The sequence below is a fragment of the Oncorhynchus gorbuscha genome, linkage group LG12, assembly GCF_021184085.1.
Source record: "Oncorhynchus gorbuscha isolate QuinsamMale2020 ecotype Even-year linkage group LG12, OgorEven_v1.0, whole genome shotgun sequence".
Classification (NCBI taxonomy): Eukaryota; Metazoa; Chordata; class Actinopteri; order Salmoniformes; family Salmonidae; genus Oncorhynchus; species Oncorhynchus gorbuscha.
Window position 1 is genome coordinate 20,726,847 of NC_060184.1, and position 6,000 is coordinate 20,732,846.

The following is a 6,000-nucleotide window of genomic DNA, read 5'->3' on the forward strand; positions in this document are numbered from 1 at the left end:
AAGGAGAGGCGGCCAAATGAAGACTTGGTTTTGGGGGTGACCAGAGAGATATACCTGCTGGAGCGCGTACTTCAGGTGGGTGATGCCATGGTGACCAGCGAGCTGAGATAATAATAATAATAATAATAATAATAATATATGCCATTTAGCAGACGCTTTTATCCAAAGCGACTTACGATAAGGGGAGACTCTTGTAGATGACATGGAACCAGTGGGTTTCGCAACGAGTATGAAGCGAGGGCAAGCCAACGAGAGCGTACAGGTCACAGTGGTGGGTAGGAGCTTTGGTGACAAAACGGATGACACTGTGATAGACTGCATCCAATTTATTGAGTAGGGTATTGGAGGCTATTTTGTAAATGACATTGCCGAAGTCAAGGATCGGTAGGATGGTCAGTTTTACAAGGGTATGTTTGGCAGCATGAGTGAAGGGTGCTTTGTTGCGAAATAGGAAGCCAATTCAAGATTTAACTTTGGATTGGAGATGTTTGATGTGAGTCTGGAAGGAGAGTTTACAGTCTAACCAGACAGCCAGGTATTTTTAGTTGTCCACATATTCTAAGTCAGAACCGTCCAGAGTAGTGATGCTGGACAGGCAGTGATCGGTTGAAGAGCATGCATTTAGTTTTAGTTGTATTTAAGAGAAGTTGGAGACCACAGAAGGAGAGTTGTATGGCATTGACGCTCGTCTGGAGGGTTGTTAACACAGTGTTAACACAGGGCCTCCCGGGTGACTCAGTGGTTGCCCCAGGATGTCCGTGGGACAACGCACAATTGGCCTAGCATTGTCGGGGTTAGGGTGCTTGGCTGGTAGGGAAGTCCTTGTCTCATCGCGCACCAGCGACTCCTGTGGCGGGCCGGGCGCAGTGCGCGCTAACCAAGGTTGCCAGGTGCACGGTGTTTCCTCCGACACATTGGTGCGGCTGGCTTCCGGGTTGGATAAGCGCTGTGTTAAGGAGCAGTGCGGCTTGGTTGGGTTGTGTATCGGAGGACGCATGACTTTCAACCTTCTTCTCTCCCGAGTTGTAGCAATGAGACAAGACTATTAGCTACTAAAACAATTGGATAGCACAAAATTGGGGAGAAAAAGGGGTAAAATTCAACAACAAAAAAAGAAAAAAAATAGAAAAAAAAAAACAGTGTCCAAAGAAGGGCCATAAGTATACAGAATGGTGTCGTCTGCGTAGAGGTGGATCAGAGAATCACCAGCAGCAAGAGCGACATCATTGATGTATACAGAGAAGAGAGTCGGCCCAAGAATTGAACCCTGTGGCACCCCCATAGAGACTGCCAGAGGCCCGGACAACAGGCCCTCTGATTTGACACACTGAACTATATCAGAGAAGTAGTTGGTGAACCAGGCGAGGCAATCATTTGAGAAACCAAGGCTATCGAGTCTGCCGATGAGGATGTGATGTGATTGACAGAGTCGAAAGCATTGGCCAGGTCAATGAATATGGCTGCACAGTATTGTTTCTTATCGATTGCGGTTAAGATATCGTTTAGGACCTTGAGCGTGGCTGAGGTGCACCCATGACCAGCTCTGAAACCAGATTGCACAGCGGAATGGTCGGTAATCTGTTTGTTGACTTGGCTTTTGAAGACCTTAGAAAGGCAGGGCAGGATAGATACAGGTCTGTAGCAGTTTGGGTCTAGAGTGTCTCCCCCTTTTGAAGAGGGGGATGACCACAGCTGCTTTCCAATCTTTGGGAATTTTAGATGACACGAAAGAGAGGTTGAACAGGCTAGTAATAGGGTTTGCAATAATTTCAGCAAATAATTTTAGAAAGAAATGGTCCAGATTGTCTAGCCCGGCAGATTTGTAGGGGTCCAGATTTTGCAGCTCTTTCAGAACATCAGATGACTGGATTTGGGAGAAGGAGAAATGGGGAAGGCTTGGGCGATTTGCTGCGGGGGGTACAGTGTAGTTGACCGGGGTAGGGGTAGCCTGGTGGAAAGCATGGCCAGTCGTAGAAAAATGCTTATTGAAATGTTCGATTATAGTGGATTTATCGGTGGTGACAGAGTTTCCTATCCTCAGTGCAGTGGGCAGCTGGGAGGAGGTGTTCTTATTCTCCATGGAGTGTTGACAAGGCTGGAGATCACTCTGTCATGCTGTTTGAGTTCTAATAACAGACTGGAAGCTTCAAAAGGAGGGTGGTTCTTGGAATCAGTGCTCTTCCTATGTCAACCATTGTTCCCTGCAAGGAAACACGTGCAGTCATCATTGCTTTGCACAAAAAAAAGCTTCACAGGCAAGGATATTGCTGCCAGTAAGATTGCACCTAAATCAACCATTTATTGGATTATCAAGAACTTCAAGGAGTGCGGTTCAACTGTTGTGAAGAAGCAAGCGCCAGGACCATCTCCTAAAGTTGATTCAGCTGCGGGACCGGGCACCACCAGTACAGAGCTTGCTCAGGAATAGCAGCAGGCAGGCCTGAGTGCATCTGCACGCACAGTGAGGCGAAGACTTTTGGAGGATGGTCTGGTGTCAAGAAGGGCAGCAAAGAAGCCACTTCTCTCCAGGAAAAACATCAGGGGCAGGCAAAAGGTACAGGGATTGGACTGCTGAGGACTGGGGTAAAGTCATTTTCTCTGATGAATCCCCTTTCCAATTGTTTGGGGCATCCGGAAAAAAGCTTGTCCGGAGAAGACAAGGTGAGCCTATCATCAGTCCTGTATCATGCCAACAGTAAAGTATCCTGAGACCATTCATGTGTGGGGTTGCTTCTCAGCCAAGGGAGTGGGCTCACTCACAATTTTTCCTAAGAACACAGCCATGAATAAAGAATGGTACCAACACATCCTCTGAGAACAACTTCTCCCAACCATCTAGGAACAGTTTGGTGACGAACAATGCCTTTTCCAGCATGATGGAGCACCTTGCCATAAGGCAAAAGTGATAACTAAGTGGCTCGGGGAACAAAACATCGATAGTTTGGGTCCATGGCCAGGAAACTTCACAGACCTTAATCCCATTAAGAACTTGTGGTCAATCCTCAAAGGCGTGTGGACAAACAAAATCCCACAAATTCTGACAATCTCCAAGCATTGATTATGCAAGAATGGGCTGCCATCAGTCAGGATGTGGCCCAGAAGTTAATTGACAGCATGCCAGGGCGGATTGCAGAGGTCTTGAATAAGAAGGGTCAACACTGCAAATATTGGCTCTTTCAACTTAATGTAATTCTCAATCAAAAGACTTTGAAACGTATGAAATGCTTATAATTCTACTTCATTATTCCATAGTAACATCTGACAAAAATATCTAAAGACACTGAGGCAACAGACTTTGTGAAAATGAATATTTGTGTAATTCTCAAATCTTTTGGCCACGACTGTAGGTACATACATGAAATACATTATTCTGAATGTCTATGACAGTAGTTGGGTCGTTCCACAACTAGAGTTCCTCTTGCATCCCTTTGATATTTTTAAGTAGCCTGTTAAAAGCCTGTTATATTAAATTAAGTATATTAAATCAGATTGTTTATATGAATAAACACTGTTACTTTATTTGGCCCTTTACTGTTACTTCAATTGGCATTTGTCTTACTTTGACTTCTTGAGATGGAAAAACGTGTTTTAAAAAAAATCTAGTGTGTTATGAACGTGTGCTCTTTATGACAGAATATAGACATTTGTGCATGGAATGACCCAGCTATATAACATTTGCTGGTAAGTTGGTGAAGTTTTTGTTTATGTTGTTGTATATATTACTGTCTGAGATTTAGCCTGGACGATCCACATTCTATCATTCACATAGGCTGTGTTTAAACATGCAGACTAATTCTGATCTTCTGCCCAATTATTGGCAAAGAGCTGATCTGATTGTTCAACAGACCAATTAGTGGAGAAAGATAAGAATTGGGCTGCCTGTGTAAACGCAGCTGAAGTAATGACTTTGATTTGGAGCCCATCCAAGACAGGATATTAAAATCATGTCTTCTCACATAACTGGACAGGCCCAGATCCGGTGCACAGCAGGTGTCAGAGACGGTACATATGTCAGCAGCCCGTAAATCAAACGTGTCTCCTCTATAATCATCATTATAACCATTTTCACCCTATGGAACCTCAGCAGGACCCTCACCAGTGCCCACTGTCCATGTACACTAAACATTCCTACGCTGGTCTAACATCAGATTGTATTATTAGCCTATATATTAGCGTTGTTATAGTCAACTAGCAAATGTTTCTTAACTTTTTGGTGTTTTGTGGGGCTCCAAACCCTGCTTCTGGGCATTAGAATATAAATTAAACTCTTCTACACTTTTCCCTCTCTAGGACTCCCACGGCTCAAACAGACTATATGGACAAGAAGCTCTAAAAGCCTCCAGTCTAAATCTTACTTGGTGTGTCGCCCCTCCCAGACAGGTGATGAGGGAGGTCAGTGTGGTGCCCTCCTTCCCGGTGACCCCTGGCCAACCAGGTGGGGGAGGAACAGCTACACAGGAACTGAGGAAGACCATCAGTCTATCTGAGGAGTGCAGTAATTATGTATCAATGTCCATCCCTCAGCAAAACCAAGATCATTCATTTTTAGACATGAAAGATAATTGTTCATTAAACAGTGGACTTTCAGTGAATCAGAAGTGATTGAGTCACCCTAAGAATTCAATATTAGGACTTAAAACCACAAATATGTATAGTAAATATTTGCCTGAGCACAATTAGCTTCCATGTGGTACAATGCTTTGTTTGATCGCAGGAAATGTGTTCATTACATATTCTGTGGACACAGCCAGTCAGTTCTTTACCTTTGTGTTTCTGACAGATCAGGGCTTTAAACCAGCTGTAGGTTTTCTCTTTTATTTCATTCACCCACTCCTTGAAATTTCTATTCAAACATACTTCCTCTCTCTGGCAGACTGACATCTTTGATAGCACGGTTAGAAGAATGGACATCAACAAGTGGATGGGCAGCTATTTAAAGGATGTAAGTCTAAGCTGTCAGCAATTTTAGGACATAATTTGGACCTGTCCAATTACGAAACTATAAATGAAACAACTGAACTGACTAGGAGGTGCCGTGTTGCAGAAGTCAGTGCTGATCATCGAGGTCATCAGTCCCAAGTACAAGGCAGATGTGGAAAGAGATGGAGAGGATGAGCAGGGTCTCCACACAAAGTTCAGGTAGACACGTACATGTGCCTGTATGAATATATTCACTATTATTCTACAATATAGAAAATAGTACAAATAAAGAAAAACCCTTGAACGAGTAGGTGTTCTAAAACATTTGACCAGTAGTGTATACCCTAGTCATCTATAAAGTGTCTAAAGTTTCTGTATAGTATACATTTAATTTATCATGAAGAGAAATCATAACAGAGTTAGGTGTTTTTCTTTGATCATCCCCTTTTCTCATGTCAGATCCAGAATGAGTTCATCCAACAACGCTGCCTTCATTTAAGACTGGTACCGGTATTGCTTCCCACCTCTACGAAGGTGAGTGGATAACCAGATTTCCCATTCACTGGGTTAGGCTATACGGTTATGTTCTCCAGAGTGTAATGCTCATCCCATCACTGTCTTCCAGAGACATGTTCATACTGTTGTTATATTCTACAGAGTGTAATGATTCGGCCTATCCTATTTTTCCCCTACAGAGATATGTTTCTGCCTGGCTTCAGAGCACCAGGATACACCACTGGCCCCAAGAACTACTTCTCCGTCTGCTATTGGAGGAACGCTACATTGGCCCCCCTCTGGGTAAAGAGCTGACCCTCTCCGTACGACACCTCTGACATCTCTGAGAACTGCTGAAGACACATTATGTTGTGGTGCTTCATATATTTGTTTATATGGAAATTTAGTAAATGCTTTTTATTTTATTTTTTAAAACTGAAATGGTGTGGGAGTAGTGGTGTATCTCAGCACTACTCTCAAATAGCCACAAGGTGGCAGTATTTACTTTCTGATGTTTCAAGTCCTAGACATTTGCTTGCAAAGGTGGTAACGGGTAACTCCTGACATTGTGTGGCGACTGTGGTC